The sequence below is a fragment of the Bos mutus genome, chromosome 5 (genome assembly GCF_027580195.1).
Source record: "Bos mutus isolate GX-2022 chromosome 5, NWIPB_WYAK_1.1, whole genome shotgun sequence".
Taxonomy (NCBI): Eukaryota; Metazoa; Chordata; class Mammalia; order Artiodactyla; family Bovidae; genus Bos; species Bos mutus.
Window position 1 is genome coordinate 52,819,521 of NC_091621.1, and position 18,794 is coordinate 52,838,314.

The 18,794-nt window shown below is 40.8% G+C and overlaps 1 pseudogene; it reads right to left on the reverse strand.

Annotated features, from left to right (window-relative positions):
- Window positions 1-12,260: 12,260 nt before the first annotated feature.
- On the reverse strand, window positions 12,261-12,378 carry LOC138988064 (5S ribosomal RNA; annotated as a pseudogene).
- Between the last annotated feature and the right edge of the window lie 6,416 nt (window positions 12,379-18,794).

The following is an 18,794-nucleotide window of genomic DNA, read 5'->3' on the forward strand; positions in this document are numbered from 1 at the left end:
TAATATTGTTATCTACATATTACATGTAGGTTTACTTCACAAGAGTATCATTATTTTATTCTTCACTACCATGCCTGACACAGAGCAGTGGTTAATAATTGCTTGCTCATTGAATAGGTAGGTGGATTAATGAGTGAGTGAGTAAGTGAAGCATAATTGAATTTCTGCTCAAATGGCTCAAAAAAGTCTTTCCCCACCAGCTGACCTAAATATCTACACACAGCTATCCCTGTCCGTCTCTGTTTTAATTTGCTTTACTTTTTCTCCAGAGTATTTATGTGTATCTGAAATTATGTATGTGCTGTCTATTTTTTATTGTCTGTCTCCCTCAGTAGAATGTAGCCTTCATGAGAACAATGGCCTTGCCTGGGTTATTAACAGATGCATCCCCCAAGTGTCTACAACAGCTACTGGCAGAATATTTTCTTTTTAAATAAATAGGTACATTTTCAGTTATATGTTGTTATGTAATAAATTACCCCAAAATGTAGTGGCTTAAAACAACAACAATTTTATTATAGCTCATGCTTTTGAGGGTCAGGAATTAGGGCAAGGGTCAGTTGGGAGATTCTTCTAACAACTGAGGGCCTTCAGTGATATTCATTTTGGAGGTGGGCTAATCTGGAGGATCCAAGACAGATATGCTCACATTTCTGACTCCTTGGCAGAGATGACTAGAAGGCTGGGCTTTGACGGGCCTGACGACCCGAGGGCCTACATCTGACTGTCCAAGATGGAGTTCTCAAGGCAATCGGGTTTCTTCCTCAGTGGTTGAGAGCTTCTAAATGAACATTCAAAGAAGTATAGGCAGAAGATTCAAAACTTTCTGTTAATTAGCTTCCCATATCCCACTCCGTCTATTCACCAAGCAAGTCACCAAGTCTAGCCTATATTCAAGAGAAGAAGAATTGGACTCCCTGTCTCAAAGGGAGGGTTAGCACATGGTCATGTTTTAATCTTCTATGTTGCATGAAGGAAAAATAATGAATATGTAAAATTGGTTAAGGGTCAAAAACATTGATTGCTAGATAAGCCAGCCATAAGTAGCCAAGAGAAAATAAATTACAACCCAGACTTCTTTTCTCTACCCACAGAAAGACCAGTTTTTAGTAAACTCCTAGAATATGCTGCTGCTGCTGCTGCTAAGTCACTTCAGTCGTGTCTGACTCTGTGTGACCCCATAGACGGAAGCCCACCAGGCTCCGCCATCCCTGGGATTCTCCAGGCAAGAACACTGGAGTGGGTTGCCATTTCCTTCTCCAATGCATGAAAGTGAAAAATGAAAGGGAAGTCGCTCAGTTGTGTCCAACTCTTAGCGACCCCATGGACTACAGCCTACCAGGCTCCTCCATCCATGGGATTTTCCAGGCAAGAGTACTGGAGTGGGGTGCCATTGCCTTTTCCTTCCTAGAATATGGGACCTATTAAACACTCTGTATATGTCAGCCACTCAAGTGACTACTTGACACGTATTCTTTGGCTTGGTCCTCACAAAAACCACACTATGGTGTCAACTATAGTCACCCCCATTTTACAGATGAAGAAACTGAGGCACAGATACATCAAGTCGTTGTTTAAGATATTAATACACAATTAGTGAGTGGTAGGAACCCAAGTAGTTCAACTCCAGAGCCTACATTCTTATCCATTAGGCTATAGTGCTCTCAAGGTAGGCATCATAATATACTGCAAGGCTGATATTTCTCCTTAAGAAAGAGGAGGAAGGGCCTATTCAAAGAAAGTGAAAAGAATGTGAGATTTAGAATCAGCTCTTCGTCATAACCCTGGCTCTTCCTAGTAATAACTGTGCAACTGTGGGCAAGTTATTTCTTAATTACTCATCTGTAAAACTGGGATGATGGTATCTAGTTTGTAGGATACAGTGAAGATGAAAGTGATGTTTCAAATGTTTGAAAGATGAATATTTCAAAGTGCCTAGAAAAGAGCCATCACTTAGAAAGACTTAAAAAGTGTTAGTTCCTTTCTCAAATACATAATGAGTGCCCTACTTGGAGGGAAAATCAATCCCATTGTGTGTCACAATTTTTTCAGAAGTTGTCCTGGCATAATTAAATATTTATTCTGAAAGAAAAAAAAAAAAAGATGCTCCAGAAATTTAGACTTATCCTCAGTGGTAAAGAACCCACCTGCCAGTGCAGGAGATGCAAGAGACTCGGGTTCAATCACTGGGTCGGGAAGATTCCCTGGAGGAGGAAACGGTAACCCACTCCAGTATTCTTGCCTGGGGAATCCCATGGACAGAAGAGCCTGGTGGGCTACAGTCCATGGGGTCGCAAAGAGTCGGACACAACTTAGCGACTAAACAACAACAAGCTTCACCAGTTCAGTTTCTGCCCTATCTGGGGTGGACGATAGAATCAATTCTATTAAAAGCAAGGTTACCACTGACACTGTAGTAACAGCCTGTCAACAACACTGTTCAGTGGTAACAGAAGTAGTTTTAGAAAAGACTTACTTTTTAGTTAGAATGAGCTGTAAAATTAAACTGTAAAGAAAAATGCTAGATTTAGTACCTAATTCTGTGTTCTACTAAGTATCACGGGGGAGAGATGGTGGTATTAGAATATCAGCATTTCTAACTTTCATAATCTTATGACTATGATCAGCATGAATATTTTATTACTGATAGTATATAGTCATGGTTTTGTAAGAAAACTTTCTTTTCTACAGCTAAAAGCACAAAATTGGTACTTGGCCACTTATAATTGTTAAGTATAACAATGTACACTACTATTTTAAGTCTTAAATTAGCTACTTGCCTGACAAATAACAGAGAATATCAATTGCATTTACCATGCTCAAATTCTGTACTCTCTTAAAAGCGAGGAGAAATAAACTTGAGAGCAAACAGGCAGCCCAAGTATATGGAACATAAGGACACCATTAGACTAGGGAAGAAATAGGACAGCTTGTGGTGACGGAAGGAAAAAGCTTGTAACTATCAGAAGAAGGAGGAGGAAAAAGTAGATACAAGTCAAGTGCAGAATATTTCAGCGTTGAGGTGAAGACAAATATATGACAAATACAGAAGATGGAAACACTCTTGAAATCTAATAATACTATATTTACAACCACCTCACTTGAAGACCAGAATTGTTGTCTGGAATATATTTCATAATTACCTAAATTATAAAACCAGAGTATGAATCTTAGAGTAGAAGGATCACTCTAAAGCAACAGGATATGATAATTACAGAAGAGACATGAGCAGGGAAACGAAGTCTGATTATTCCAATCTTCTTGAAAATACGAAGTTTTTTGTTTTGTTTTGTTTTACAAATAAGACCAGCAGAAGCACTGGAATTTTTGAAGAGAAAGATTTCAGAGAGGACCTTAAGAGAAATGTGGAAGATTGAGGAGACTGCCTAGACTTTGAGAAATCAGTCTTTGAGCAGGAAACTATTGACACTGGAATGGAATGTGATGGGCAAGTGTTAGGTTGGTGCAGAAGTAATTGCGGTTTTTGCATTGTTGAAATTTGCCCTTTGATATTGGAAGGCATTCTATATAAATGTGGTTATGTTACATATCATTTTAATGTGCTTTTCTCACTTTATGTTTTTTGCTAATGACTTATCACTTGCTGTTTATTTTATATTTATTTTAGACTATGAAAATAACGTTAGACAAAAAGTAAATTCGAGTGGTTTTCTTATTTGAGTTCAAAATGAGTTGTTGAGCAGTGAAGACAACTTACAACATCAACAAAGCATTTGGCCCAGGAACTGCTAATGAACATACAGAGCAGCCGTAATTCAAGAAGTTTTGCAAAGGAGACAAGAAACTTGAAGATGAGGAGTGCAGTGACTGGCCATCGGAAGTTGACAAGGAAGCTGATCCTCTTACAACTATGTGAGAAGTTACCCAAGAACTCAAAGTTGACCATTCTATGATTTGGCATTTGAAGCAAATCAGAAAGGTGAAAACCTAGGTAAGTGGGTGCCTTGTGAACTGACTGAAAAAAAACCATTTCATTTTGAAAAGTCATCTTCTCTTTTTGTACGCAAAAACAATGAACCATTTCTCGATTGGATTGTGATGTGCAGCAAAAAGTGGATTGTATATGACAACTGGTGATGACCAACTCAGTGGTTCGATCGAGAATAAGTTCCAAAGTTCTTCCCAAAGCCAAACTTATACCAAAAAAGGTCACGGTCACTGTTCGGTGGTGGTCTACTGCTGGCCTGATCCACTACAGCTTTCTGAATCCGGGCAAAACCATTATATCTGAGAATTATACTCAGCAAATTGATGAGATGCACTGAAAACTGCAATGCCTGCAGTCGGCATTGGTCAACAGAATGGGCCCAATTCTTCTCTACTGCAGTGCCCGACCGCACATCACACAACCAAGGCTTCAAAAGTTGAACAAACTGGGCTACGAAGTTTTGCCTGATCCTCTACATTTGCCTGACCTCTCACCAACTGACTAACACAAGCATCTTGACAACTTTTTGCAGGGAAAACACTTCCACAACCAGTAGGATGCAGAAAATGCTTTCCCAAAATTTCATCTGAACCAGAAGCCCAGATTTTTATGCTATAATAATAAACATACTTTTTTTTGTTAGCAAAAATGTGTTGATTGTAATGGTTCCTATTTTGATTAATAAAGATGTGTTTGAGCCTAGTTATAATGATTTGAAATTAACGGTCCGAAACTGTAATTACGTTTGCACCAACCTAATATTAAACAAAGCTTTTACAGCCAATGTCTTACAAAGGAGACACAAATCTCTGTTAATTGTATAATAAGTGCATTTCTGAAAGCCACCTATGAATTAGCCAGTGGAGGTCAATTAAAGGGATAATGGTCTACTCTTTGCCTATTAAGTTTTTGTTCACCAAATCTGGAAGGCAAGCAAGAAAATCGAAAGAAAGTGGACTCATGGATGGTATTCAAGCCCTATAAAACTCAATCTTTCTTTATAGTCATGGAAAATTTTGTGTATTATTGCACTGGGGATTTTAGTGATTAGCACACCCATTAAGTGAGATACAGTGGAAAAGTGACAGGGGTGGAGGGAAGTATGAAAGACACATACTTATCAATGTCCTGAGTCACCATTGTGGCAAGAATATGAGTCAGCTGATTGCCACACATCCTGGTTTTTTGTTTTGTTTTGTTTCTTTTTTTAAAGGCAAGAAGAGAAGTCAAGTGTACACAATAGAAAATAATGAATGACAGTTCAGACCTAGTATTACAATGGGCAGTTTTGGAAAGAAAGTGTTATAAAGTTGGCAGTTCCTTGGGTGTTCTTTGATTTGAGACTCACCCGAAGGAGTGCCTGTTTTCTAATGAAAAATATGTCTCCTATTTATTGAGGAGTCTAAAATTCACACCATGCTTTATCACTTTAGGTTTATGGAAGGAAAGAAAGACCCTAGGTCTGTTGGGATGAGGCCAGCGTGGAGTACCAGGAAGGAGTCTGGGCAACGGGAAAATGCTTTGTATTCAATGGAAGACACAGAAAGGGCAGCAGCGGAGAGGAAAGGCAGTCTTAACATCTTACTAATGGAGAAATATCAATAACCTCAGATATGCAGATGACACCACCCTTATGGCAGAAAGTGAAGAAGAACTAAAAAGCCTCTTGATGAAAGTGAAAGAGGAGAGTGAAAAAGTTGGCTTAAAGTTCAACATTCAGAAAACGAAGATCATGGCATCTGGTCCCATCACTTCATGGCAAATAGATGGGGAAACAGTGGAAACAGTGGCAAACTTTATTTTTGGGGGCTCCAAAATCACTGCAGATGGTGACTGCAGCCATGAAATTAAAAGACGCTTACCCCTTGGAAGAAAAGTTATGACCAACCTAAATAGCATATTGAAAAGCAGAGACATTACTTTGCCAACAAAGGTCCGTCTAGTCAAGGCTGTGGTTTTTCCAGTGGTCATGTATGGATGTGAGAGTTGGACTGTGAAGAAAGCTGAGTGCCAAAGAATTGATGCTTTTGAACTGTGGTGTTGGAGAAGACTCTTGAGAGTCCCTTGGACTGCAAGGAGATCCAACCAGTTCATTCTGAAGGAGATCAGCTCTGGGTGTTCTTTGGAAGGAATGATGCTAAAGCTGAAACTCCAGTACTTTGGCCACGTCATGTGAAGAGTTGACTCATTGGAAAAGACTCTGATGCTGGGAGGGATTGGGGGCAGGAGGAGAAGGGGACGACAGAGGATGAGATGTCTGGATGGCATCACCGACTTGATGGACATGAATTTGAGTGAACTCCGGGAGTTGGTGATGGACAGGGAGGCCTGGAGTGCTGCGACTCATGGGGTCGCAAAGAGTCAGACACGACTGAGTGACTGAACTGAACTGAATATTGTCCAAAAATTTGGTCCAAAGGGAATAAGAGTGATATTTTCAATCCTTTTATCTCACTCACTGAATTGGTCATTTTGGCCTCAATTATTTTTGCCACTTACTAAGTTGTGTTTTGTGTATTTATTAGGAAGCTTTTTTTGTTTTTTTTTAAGGAAACACTTGCTCCTTTCCTGATCGTTCCTTTTTAATCACCATTAACGACTATTAATTTTGACAACTTTCAGCTTCAGATGGAGTAAATGCCTTAATATGGAGATTAAGTATTAAATATTAAATTGCTAAGTCGTGTCTGACTCTTTGCGACCCCATGGACTGTAGCCCACCAGGGTTCTCTGTCCATGGATTTCCCAGGCAAGAATACTGGAGTGGGTTGCCCTTTCATTCTCTGGGGATCTTCCCAATCCAAGAATAGAACCCAGGTCTCCTGCATTGCAGGCAGACTCTTACTATCTGAGCCATCAAGGAAGCCCAAAGATTTGTATCAAATCCAAAATACATTTTAACCTAAATCTTTGGAGTTTGGTTCAGATAGAATGTTTATAGGAACCATAGGTATATACTACAGAAACTCCTGTATAGATAGAACTTTCAAATATATATGATATCTCTATCTTTCTTTATCTAGATATATAAAGAAACAAACAAATGTATATGCTCATTTAGAGCATTAACTTAATATCTCAAGACACTCTACCTAGACAATTACTCTTGTATGGATGTGAGAGCTGGGCAATAAAAAAGGCTGAGAGTCAAAAAACTGATGCCCTTGAACTGTGGTGCTCAAGAGAACCACAAGAGAACTTCTCAAGAGAAGACTCTTGAGAGTCCCTTGGATAGCAAGGAGATCAAGACAGTTGATCCTAAAGGAAATCAACCTTAAATATTCATTAGAAGGACTGATGCTGAAGCTGAAGCTCCAGTACTTTGACCACCTTATGCTAGAAGCCGACTCATTGGAAAAGACCCTGATGCTGAGAAAGATTGAAAGTAGGAAGAGAGGGGGACGACAAAGGATGAGATGGTTGGATGGTATTGCCAACTCAACGGACATGAGTTTGAGCAAACTTCAGGAGATAGTGAAGGACAGGGCAGCCTGGCATGCTGCAATCCACAGAGTCGAAAAGAGTCAGGGACAACTCAGCGACTGAAGGACAAGATGAGGAATTATTTATGTGATTATTGGAAAATCACTATGGCCCTGTGAAAGTTACTGAAGAAACAGAAGAAAATCTATGGATTTCATCTTTAGAGAAGTTGTTCATTTAAAACGACTCTCTGATAGTTTAACTTTCTAGTAATACAAATGTAAATAGGACTTTTCTTTGAGTAAAAAGGGTTAGAGATAATGAGATTCCAATCCTCTATTCAATGCAAAAGTTCCCAACAGTTAAAAATGCAGATTTTGCTGAAAGGCTTCCCTTTTCCAGAGATGAGGAACTCACTACTTTGTAAGCATAGAATTCCAACCTTAACCTGAGATAAGTTTGAATTCTTCTTCTCCATTGTCCTTCTACCCCTCCAATTCAGTTGATCTCAGAGTCCTTTAGAGTCCAACTCCTTAATATTTTCCTCAATCTCCATGCCCATCACCACTGCCCTGTTTTACACACTCATCACTTCCAACTGCATTACTGAAATAGCTCAAACTTCCCAAGGAGTTGTCTCCACCCCTTCCAACCATGAATTCATGATGCTATCAGAGTAGCTTTTTAAAACATACATCTGATCCTCTGCTGCTTAAAACCATACTTCTTCAATTTATAGTAAAGACTTTGGTCCCAGCCTACCTTATTCTTCCTCTCCAAACTCATTCCTATATCTAACCTCAGTTCAGTTCATTTCAGTTGCTCAGTCGTGTCTGACTCTTTGCAACGCCATGGACTGCAGCACACCAGGCCTCCCTGTCCATCACCAACTCCAGAGTTTACTCAAACTCATGCCTATTGAGTTGATGATGCCATCCAGCATCATCCTCATCCTCATCCTCTGTTGTCCCCTTCTCCTCCTGCCCCCAGTCTTTCCCAGTATCAGGGCCTTTTCAAATGAGTCAGTTATTCGCAACAAGTGGTCAAAGGATCGGAGTTTCAGCTTCAGCATCAGTCCTTCCAATGAATACTCAGGACTGATTTACTTTAGGATAGACTGGTTGGATCTCCTTGAAGTCCAAGGGACTCTCAAGAGTCTTCTCCAACACCACAGTTCAAAAGCATCAATTCTTTGCACTCAGCTTTCTTTATAGTCCAACTCTCACATCCATACATAAACACTGGAAAAACCATAGCCTTGACTAGATGGACCTTTGTTGGCCAAGTAATGTCTCTGCTTTTGAATATGTTGTCTAGGTTGGTCATAACTTTCCTTCCAAGGAGTAAGCATCTTTTAATTTCATGGCTGCAATCACCATCTGCAGTGATTTTGGAGCCCAGAAAAATAAAGTCTAACACTGTTTCCACTGTTTCCCCATCTATTTGCCATGAAGTGATGGGACTGGATGCCATGATCTTTGTTTTCTGAATGTTGAGCTTTAAGCCAACTCTTTCACTCTCCTCTTTCACTTTCATCAAGAGGCTCTTTAGTTCTTCTTCACTTTCTGCCATAAAGATGATGTCATCTGCATATCTGAGGTTATTGATATTTCTCTCAGCAATCTTGATTCCAGTTTGTGGGTCATCCAGACCAGCGTTTTTCATGATGTACTCTGCGTGTAAGTTAAATAAGCAGGGTGACAATATACAGCCTTGACGTACTCCTTCCCCTATTTGGAACCAGTCTGTTGTTCCATGTCCAGTTCTAACTGTTGCTTCCTGACCTGCATGTAGGTTTCTCGAGAGGCAGGTCAGGTGGTCTGGTATTCCCATCTCTTTCAGAATTTTCCACAGTTTATTATAATCCACACAGTCAAAGGCTTTGGCATAGTCAATAAAGCAGAAATAGATGTTTCTCTGGAACTCTCTTCCTTTTTCGATGATCCAGCGGATGTTGGCAATTTGACCTCTGGTTCCTGTGCCTTTTCTAAAACCAGCTTGAACATCTGGTAGTTCACGGTTCACGTATTGTTGAAGCCTGGCTTGGAAAATTTTGAGCATTACTTTATTAGAATGTGATATGAGTGCAATTGTGCGGTAGTTTGAGCATTCTCTGCCACTGCCTTTCTTTGGGATTGGAATGAAAAACTGATTTTTTCCAGTCCTGTGGCCACTGCTGAGTTTTCCAAATTTGCTGGCATATTGAGTGCAGCACTTTCACAGCATCATCTTTTAGGATTTGGAATAGCTCAACTGTAATTCCATGACCTCCACTAGCTTTGCTCATAGTGATGCTTCCTAAGGCCTACTTGACTTCACATTCCAAGATGTCTGGCTCTAGGTGATTGATCACACCATCGTGATTATGTGGGTTATGAAGATCTTTTTGGATAGTTCTTCTGTGTATTCTTGCCACTTCTTCTTAATACCTTCTGCTTCTGTTAAGTCCATACCATTTCTGTCCTTTATTGAGCCCATCTCAATATGAAATGTTCCCTTGGTGTCTCTAATTTTCTTGAAGAGATCTCTAGTCTTTCCCATTCTATTGTTTTCCTCTATTTCTTTGCATTGATCCCTGAGGAAGGCTTTCTTATCTCTCCTTGTTATTCTTTGGAACTCTGCATTCAAATGGGTATATCTTTCCTTTTCTCGTTTACTTTTCGCTTCTCTTCTCTTCACAGCTATTTGTAAGACCTCCTCAGACAGCCATTTTGCTTTTTTGCATTTCTTTTTCTTGGGGATGGTCTTGATCCCTGTCTCCTGTATAATATCATGAACCTCCATCCATAGTTCATCAGGCACTCTGTCTATCAGATCTAGTCCCTTAAATCTATTTCTCACTTCCACTGTACAATCATAAGGGATTTGATTTAGGTCATACCTGAATGGTCTAGTAGTTTTCCCTACTTTCTTCAATTTAAGTCTGAATTTGGCAATAAGGAGTTCATGATCTGAGCCACAGTCAGCTCCCTGTCTTGTTTTTGCTGACTGTTTAGAGCTTCTCCATCTTTGTCTGCAAGGAATATAATCATTCTGATTTAGGTGTTGACCATCTGGTGATGTCCATGTGTAGAGTCTTCTCTTGTGTTGTTGGAAGAGGGTGTTTGCTATGACCAGTGTATTCTCTTGTCAAAACTCTATTAGCCTTTGCCCTGCTTCATTCTGTACTCCAAGGCCAAATTTGCCTGTTACTCCAGGTGTTTCTTGACTTTGTACTTTTGCATTCCAATCACCTACAATGAAAAGGACATCTTCTGGGGGTGTTAGTTCTAGAATGTCTTGTAGTTCTTCATAGAACCATTCAACTTCAGCTTCTTCAGCATTACTGGTCAGGGTATAGACTTGGATTACCGTGATGTTGAATGGTTTGCCTTGGAATCGAACAAAGATCATTCTGTTGTTTTTGAGATTGCATCCAAGTACTGCATTTCAGACTCTTTTGTTGACTATGGTGGCCACTCCATTTCTTCTAAGGGATTCTTGCCTACAGTAGTAGATATAATGGTCATCGAGCTACTTCACTTTCATTTTTCACTTTAATGCATTGGAGAAGGAAATGGCAACCCACTCCAGTGTTCTTGCTTGGAGAATCCCAGGGACAGGGGAGTCTGGTGGGCTGCCGTCTATGGGGTCGCACAGAGTCGGACACGACTGAAGCGACTTAGCCGCAGCAAGTTAAATTCACCCATTCTAGTCCATTTTAGTTTGCTGATTACTAGAATGTCAACGTGCACTCTTGCCATCTCCTGTTTGACCACTTCCAATTTGCCTTGGTTCATGGACCTAACATGGAAAAGGCAATGGCACTCCACTCCAGTACTCTTTTGCCTGGAAAATCCCATGGATGGAGCCACCTGTTAGGCTTCAGTCTATGGGATCACTACGAGTTGGACATGACTGAGCGACTTCAGTTTCACTTTTCACTTTCATGCATTGGAGAAGGAAATGGCAACCCACTCCAGTGCTCTTGCCTGGAGAATCCCAGGGATGGGGGAGCCTGGTGGGCTGCCGTGTATGGGGTCGCACACAGTCGGACAGGACTGAAGCGACTTAGCAGCAGCAGCAGCAGCAGCAGGGACCTAACATTCCAGGTTCCTATGCAATATTGCTCTTAAAGCATCGGACCTTGCTTCCATACCAGTCACATCCACAACTGGGTGTTTTTGCTTTGGCTCTGTCTCTTCATTTTTTCTGGAGTTATCTCTCCACTGATCTCCAGTAACAGATTGGGCACCTACCAATCTGGGGAGTTCATCTTTCAGTGTCCTGTTTTTGCCTTTTCAAACTGTTCATAGGGTTCTCAAGGCAAGAATACTGAAGTGGTTTGCCATTCCCTTCTCAAGTGGACCACATTTCGTCAGAACTCTTCACCGTGACCTGTTTGTCCTGGGTGGCCCTACACGGCATGCTCATAGTTTCATTGAGTTAGACAAGGCTGTGCTCCATGTGATTAGATTGGTTAGTTTTCTGTGATTGTGGTTTTCAGTCTGTCTGCCCTCTGATGGAGAAGGATAAGAGGCTTATGGAAGCTTCCAGATGGGAGAGACTGACTGAGGGGGAAACTGGGTCTAGTTCTGATGGGCGGGGCATGCTCAGTAAATCATTAATCCAATTTTCTGTTGATGGGTGGAGCTGTGTTCCCTTCCTGCCATTTGAAGTAAAGTGAAGTCGCTCAGTCGTGTCTGACTCTTTGCGACCCCATGGACTGTAGCCTACAAGGCTCCTCTGTCCATGGAATTTTCCAGGCAAGAGTACTGGAGTGGGTTGCCATTTCCTTCTCCAGGGGATCTTCCTGGACCAGGGAGTGAACCCGAGTCTCCAGCATTGCAGGCAGACGCTTTACCATCTGAGCCACCAGGGAAGCCTAAAATTAAAAAAAAAAAAAAAAAGCCTACAGCACCAGGCATTCCCAGGTGGTCTCCCATCCAAGTACTAACAGGCCCGACCCTGCTTAGCTTCTGAGATCAGACAAGATCGGGCACGTTCAGGGTGGTATGGCCGTAGACTCCTGCTATTTACCTGTGGCCTAACTATGGTGGAGGTAATGAAGATAATGGTGACCTCCTTCAAAAGGTCCCATGCATGTACTGCTACACTCAGTGCCCCCAACCCTGCAGCAGGCCACCACTGACACATGCCTCCACTGGAGACTCCTAGACACTCACAAGCAAGTGAATGTCTATATCTAACCTCAGTTACATCCTGTATTCCAGCATTGTGAATAACCTAATAATTTGTAAAGAGCTAGCATTTCCTCATGCCTCCCTATCTTTCTATGTGTGATTCCTTCTATCTGAAATGTCTCCTCAACCCTCTTATGGCCAAGCTAATTTTTCAAAAATTCAGCTTTGATATCATTTACCCTGTGAAGCTGTCACAGTCTATAGGCATACCTTGCACTCTTCACATTGAATTAGAATTGTTTTTCTTCTTTGGTTTTCCCACTAGATTGTGAGCCTTGTATCTCATCTCCTATGGTACCTATATTATTATTATTTCCTGTTGTTCAGTCATGTTCAATTCTTTGTGATCCCATGGACTGCAGCTTGCCAGGCTCCTCTGTCCCTCACTATCTCCTGGAATTTGTTCAAATTCATCTGCATTGAGTCTGTGATACTATCTAACTATCTCATCCTGTGCCGCCCCCTGTTCCTTTTGCTTTCCATCTTTCCCAGCATCGGCGTCTTTTCCATGAGTTGGCTCTAGTACTATTATAGGAACTGAACTATAGCTAGGTACTCAGTTTTGAATGAACATGAGAAATTTTTTCTGTTAAGCCAAAAATTATTTGAAGACAGCTATTTTAATATTAAAAGCAGAGATATTACCTTGCCAACAAAGGTCCATCTAGTCAAGGCTATGGTTTTTCCAGTCATGTATGGATGTGAGAGTTGGACTGTGAGGAAAGCTGAGTGCCGAAGAATTGATGCTTTTGAACTGTGGTGTTGGAGAAGACTCTTGAGAGTCCCTTGGACTGCAAGGAGATCCAACCAGTCCATCCTGAAGGAGACCAGTCCTGGGTGTTCATTAGAAGGACTGATGCTGAGGCTGAAACTCCAATACTTTGGCCATGTCATGTGAAGAGTTGACTCACTGGAAAAGACCCTGATGCTGGGAGGGATTGAGGGCAGGAGGAGAAGGGGACAACAGAGGATGAGATGGCTGGATGGCATCTCCAACTCGATGCACATGAGTTTGGGGGAGTTGGTGATGGACAGGGAGGCCTGGTGTGCTGCAATTCATGGGGTCATAAAGAGTCAGACAGGACTGATGGACTGAACTGAACTGATTATGACTAACGGGCTTCCCAGGTGGCATTAGTGGTAAAGAACCCACCTGCCAATCAGGATACATAGGAGACTCAGGCTGGATCCCTGGGTCGGGAAGATCCCTTGGAGAAGGGCACTGCAACTCCTGCAGTATTCTTGCCCGGAGAATCCCATGGACAGGGCAGCTTGGCCGGCTACAGTCCTTAGGGTTGCAAAGAGTCCGACACGACTGAAGCGACTTGGCATGCATGTACATGTCTTAGCTTAAAAAGTTAAGACCGCTGAAAACTCTACCATGCTAATAATTAGCTCTGAAAGACCAATCCTTACAAAAGTCTTTCATTTCTACTTAGAATTATTTAGGAAGGTGTTTGCAGGATCTAGAGAGCAAATATGGCGTGAGTGTGCGCTCAGTTGCGTTGGACTCTTTGCGACCATCCGCCAGGCTCTTCTGTCCATGTGGATTCCCCAGGCAAGAATACTGGAGTGGGTTGCTATGCCCTCCCCCAATGTATCTTCCCCACCCAGGGACTGAACCGGAGTCTCTTATTGGCAGGCGAGTTCTTTACCACTAGTGGCACCTGGGAGAATGGCGCCACCTTCTACATGGAAGAGTAAGTCCGTATGGAGCAATGAGAAGAGATACGTGTACCTACTTTTCAAAAAAGGTCAACCTGTTAACAAAATCACCGTCAAACTTTCTGTGCCTTCCCAGTTTGAAAGTAGATATGGCACATGAATACCTGTGATATTATTTTTCTATACTTCACTGTATTTTTAAAATTTTCAAAATGAAAACTAAAAATAACTTTGAAAAGCTATGTAGAAACTTTCTTTTGCCTTGCCCCACTGCTTGACTTAAATCCTTACCCATTTATTAAAGTTATAAATAAGAGTACGTACTGTATGTGAGGTTCATTTGTTTGTCAATATGAAGTGTCTACTGAGGCTTCTAGTGTATTTTTCAAAATGGTTTTTACCTCTTCCAATGTAAGTACTAAAACTATTTAACTCTTCAGAAGCTATTGTCCCTTTTTTTTTTTTTTTTTTTTACAGCACTGGAAGAAATGGAGGATAAGTGCTGCTCTCTCCATTTTGGAGATGAGTGGATGCAGTTGTAAATGCATCACTGTCTGGCTCTGTGTCTTTCTGAATCACTGCATCAAGGTCCCCGAAATGGTAACATTTTATGGCCTACAAAAAGTTTCATCATTAACTACCTTCTTATCTTCTATCCTTACTCCCCACGTGTCATGCTCAGTCGTTCGGACGTGTCCAACTCTTTGAGGCCCCATGGACTGGCTCATGGAATTTTCCAAGCAAAAATACTGGCATGGGTTGTCATTTCTTCCTCCAGGGAATTTTCCTGACCAGGGATTTATCCCTGCATCTCCTGCATCAGCAGGCAGATTCTTTACCTCTTGAGTCACCTGGGAAGCCCTACGGCCCATGTATAATAACTTAAATAAGTACAGCTTTCAGAATTTATTGGTAAAGTATAATTTTTGTTTACTATTTAGACTTCTAGAGATAAACTTTAAAGCCTAGTTACTAAGATTAATTAGGAGGGAAAGTATTATAATTTAAATTACTTTTGACTTACTTCTTCCAATTACTGATTTATGCTAAGTTGAGAATTGCTACATATTTTGGATATATATCTAACTGTTAGAGTCTAGTCTATTTGTGGTTATCAGTATGTCTTTTAGAATCTTAGAAACAATCATATAGAACATAAATTTATTTTTAAACATGCTCTCAAGGTATCTAAATCACTATTTTTGGATTTTAGTGTCAGGAGGCAATAGCCTGATTGTTTTGGTTAGAAATTCATTGTGTGGTTTTTGCATCTATATGGAGGATCTGATAGGCTCCATCTATAATAAGCGGCTTATTCAGTATGTTAATTTTTTAAATGCTGCTCAAAAAAAGAGGCTGCCTTCTTCTGATAAACCCCAGACTTTAATAACATGTCCTCTGAATTAATTCTATAAATGCAGTACTAAAGTTCAGCACAGCGATCTAGGCTGTTTAATTAGCTCACAGCTGCACTGCTGGGATAACATTTCTTGTTGAGGAGTTAGCTTGGTTTTCATTTGGGCTCTGGTTCATAGTTCAGTGGTCATTTGAAGCATTCTTAAAGAATTGCTTGTATTTGCTTTTAAGGAAGACCATATACTCTCTTGCTTGATCATTACTCAGAAACACTTACTAGTAATCTTGTCACGATTACTTTATAGCTGTTGATTTGGCCTTAATATAATAAATGGTGGCAATCTTCTAGACATAGAAGGAGCCTGTGGGATCAAAAAATTATCTGAGTTACTAGTTTAACTAGTATGTAAGTCACACAGAGGTTAAATCTCAAGTGCTTTACTATTTCAAAATTCATTAAGCTTTTAAAATCTCCTTTTTAATGATGAATATTTGTTGTTCAGTCCCTCAATCGTGTCTAACTCTTTGTGACCCCATGGACTACTGCACACCAGGCTTCCCTGTCCTTCACCAACTTCCAGAGCTTGCTCAAACTCATGTCCATTGAGTTGGTGATGTCATCCAACCATCTTGTCCTCTGTCATCCCCTTCTCCTCCCACCTTCAATCTTTCCCAGAATCAGGGTCTTTTCTAAGAGTCAACTCTTCACGTCAGGTGGCCAAAGTATTGGAGCTTCAACTTCAGCATCAGTCCTTCCAATGCATATTCAGGGTTGATTTCCTTTAGGATTGACTGGTTGGATTTCCTTTCAGTCCAAAAGACTCTCAAGAGTCTTCTCCAACACCACAGTTTGAAAGTATCAATTCTCCAGTGCTCAGCCTTCTTTATGGTCCAACTCTCACATCTATACATGACTACTGGTGATGAAGAATATAGATTATAAAATTTTAATAAAATTCCTTTTAAGCTGTATTCAATTTGACTATATTTTCTACATTTCCCAGTAAAATGTATTATTTGCACACATACTACAAAATATAAAGACAATATAAAATATGGCAGATTAAATGGGAGTTGAATATAAATGCATATTCATTTAATGTCTACTAGAAAAAAATTACATGATTTAATTTTATACTTACAGCCACACTAGAAGACTGTCTCCATTTACACAGGGGAGAACTGAAGAATCAGAATAGTTAAGGCACTTGTTCAAAGTCACATAACTGGCAAATTTCAGAACTGGGATTTGAATCCAGGCCTGATTTCCATCAAAGCTCAAGCTGTTTCTAAATGTCATATTGCCTCCTCCTCAAACCCAAGTTTAAGATTCATCTTTCACATAATATTCAGTTTAATTCTCTTGGCATGAGTTTACACAATGTGTACTATACTGTCACATATTTAGGTATTTCTTTGGAATTATTTTTATTGTTACTTCATGACTTGTTGAGGCTACTGGATGCACATATTCCCTGGGTCCAGACACTATATGTTCTACTTCTTTTTATGCCTCCCAGCAAGAACTACTTTGGACAAATGATACAATCTTTTACACTGGTTTTATCTCTGATTACAGAGATCTTTAGTTAAAATAGGACTACCTCAATGAAGACCTCAATGAAGAAGGCTGAGTGCCAAAGAACTGATGCTTTCGAATTGTGGTGCTGGAGAAGGCTCTTGAGAGTCCTCCCTTGGACATCAAGGAGATCCAACGAGTCAATCCTAAAGGAAGTCAACCTTGAATCTTCATTGGAAGGACTGAGGCTGAAGCTGAAGCTCCAATACTTTGGCCACCTAATGCAATGAACCGACTCATTGGAAAAGACCCTGGTACTGGGAAAGATTGGCAGGAGGAGAAGGGGGCGTCAGAGAATGAGATGATTGGACGGCATCACCAACTTAATGGACATGAGTTTGAGCAAAGTCTGGGAGATAGTGAAGGAAAGGGAAGCCTAGCATGCTACAGTCCATGGTGTCACAAAGAGTCAGACATGACTTAGTGACTGAACAACCTCAAAAAAACGTTCCCAGGAATACAGAAGGCCATGTACGCATGCTTTATCAGTAGAATAATGATAATTCAAAGAGAATTTAACACCCCAAACCAAAATGATAAAATTTTCATCCTTGTTGGTAGATTATTTAGTGTTGAAGTATTGCTGTAGTCCTATAAACAAGGCACTATTACTTGGGGAAAATAATTTTGCTGTGTTATACTCTTTATTCAATGGTAAAGTGGCTTCATATAGCTTACACTGAAACAAGGAATGTAAGAAATATTTTAAAATTTAAATATAAAACATTAGGTGAATTATATAAGAAATGAAATGACAGTGGCCAGACATACAACTCAATTCAGGGACTGTGTGTGATGGTAGCAGAACATTAAAAGGGGGCTAGAGTTTGGAACTGGGAAAGCCAGAGAGGCAGACAAAGTGAAAATCTTGAGAAGACAAGGTAATCAGCCATCAGAGCATTTTTTTAAGAAACAGGCATAAGTAAAATTCAAGATGAACCAGGGAGGTAGAAACTAAGCAATAAGCAAGCAGAAGTGAGTATAAATAGATGTGAGAAGTAAGTCTACTCACTGGGTCAGAAACTGGAGAGGCAAGCAGAAGATCATGAGGACACGGTCACTGGAGTTTAAAGAGCTACTGAAAAGAGTATTTACCAGCACGGTTACTGGCAGAGTGTGAGTACCCGGAAGCCATAGATTCCAAAGGAGAAAGGCAAAGCAAAGAGTCAGATCTTGGACTTCTAGGGGCTTCCCCTGTGGCTCAGATGGTAAAGAATCTGCCTGCAATGCCGGAGACCTGAGTTCGTTCCCTGCGTCGGGAAGATCCCCTGGAGAAGGAAAGGGCGACTCACTCCAGTATTCTTGCCTTGAGAATTCCACAGACAGAGGAGCCTGGCAGGCTACAGTCCATGGGGTCAAAAGAGTCGGACACAGTTGAGGTGACTAACACTTTCACTCACTGGACTTCTAGCCTGCAGAATTGTAAGAAAGTAAAGTACCTTAAGTCATCCATCCAGCATGTGGTGTGTTATTATGGCAGCCCTGGCTGACTAATACAGTCCAATTATCAGTGCCCATGACCATCCCTACTGAGAACTGCACCAGACTCCCCTGAACTCTTAACAACTGTAACCACAATGGGAAACCCCAGCTCTGAGTCACCAGAGAATATTGTGCAAACCTACATTGCTATAAAATT